This window comes from Cryptomeria japonica, unplaced genomic scaffold (genome assembly GCF_030272615.1).
Source record: "Cryptomeria japonica unplaced genomic scaffold, Sugi_1.0 HiC_scaffold_340, whole genome shotgun sequence".
Taxonomy (NCBI): domain Eukaryota; kingdom Viridiplantae; phylum Streptophyta; class Pinopsida; order Cupressales; family Cupressaceae; genus Cryptomeria; species Cryptomeria japonica.
In genome coordinates, this window is record NW_026729162.1 from 102,501 (window position 1) to 103,992 (window position 1,492).

Here is a 1,492-nt window from a genome sequence, read left to right on the forward strand (position 1 = left end):
TGGGCGAACACGAGATGCGCACAGGAAATCGATCAGCCCTCACAATGGCCCAAGGCCAGAGATCGGACTGCTACGATTTACCCCAACAATCATCGTGCCACTCTTCGCAGAGAGGTGATAGACGCCAACGAGCCCGCGCATAGCAATCGAGGTGTAAAAAGGGCGTTGAAGGCAGGAAGCCTGGACGAAAGAGGCTACGAGGTCACCTCGAAGCGGTCTAAGAATCGGGCGCACTTGGGGCGACTACCAGTGCCAACCCCTTATCCCGCGGTGCGTCCGACACACAGAAATTTCCAAGGCGGCCTAGGAGCCTCCCCGCATAGCAATCGGGGTGTGAGGTTACGGATGCAGCATTGATAGCAATCGAGGTGTGAGGCGAAGGATGCAGAAGTGAGAGCCGAGGGATGTAGCAGAGATAGCAATCGGGGTGTGTGATGCAGAAGAGATAGCAATCGAGGTGTGCGGTGGGAAGGGCCCAGCAGCCAGAATGCATGAAGCGACGGATGAAGCAGTGATGACAACCGGGCTGTGAGGAGAGGAGGGATGCAGCCAAGAAAGCAATCAGGGCTCGAGGCAAGGGATGCATCAAGGATAGCAATCATGTTGTGAGGCGAGATTCCAAAGGCTAAACGTGAGAGGCTGCAGGGTCGACTCAGAGAGGTCTATGCATGTGAGAGGCTGAAAGCAAGGTCGACTCGGAGCGGTCTATGCATCGGGCGCGCTTGGGGCGACTACCAGTGCCAACCCCTTATCCCGCGACGCGTCCGACAAAGAGAACGTTCCAAGGCGGCAGAGGAGGTTACCAGCCGAAGGATGCAGTAGCAATAACAGGTATAGTTCCGCGGCGGCCGAGAAGACTCACCGCATAGGAATCGGGATGCGAGGCGAGGGATGCGGCGGGAAGGCCCCGACGGCTAAACGGAAGAGGCTGCAGGGCCGCCTCGGAATGGTCCAAGCATCGGATGCGATTGGGACGACTACCAGTGCCAACCCCTTATCCCGCGATGCGTCCGATACACAGATAGTTCCAAGGCGGCCGAGGAGCCTCACCGCATATCAATCGGGGTGCGAGGCGAGGGATGGGGCGGGAAGGCCCCAACGGCTAGACGGAAGAGGCTTCAGGGCCACCTCGGAATGGTCCAAGCATCGGACGCGCTTGGGGCGACTGCCAGTGCCAACCCCTTATCCCGCGATGCGTCCGATACACAGATGGTTCCAAGGCGGCCGAGGAGCCTCACCGCATAGCAATCGGGGGTGCGAGGCGAGGGATGGGGCGGGAAGGCCCCAACGGCTAGACGGAAGAGGCTTCAGGGCCGCCTAGGAATGGTCCAAGCATCGGACACGCTTGGGGCGACTACCAGTGACAGCCCCCTATCCCGCGATGCGTCCGATACGAAGATGGTTCCAAGGCGGCCGAGGAGCCTCACCGCATAGCAATCGGGGTGCGAGGTGGGGGATGCGGCGAGATGGCCCCAACGGCTAGACGGAAGAG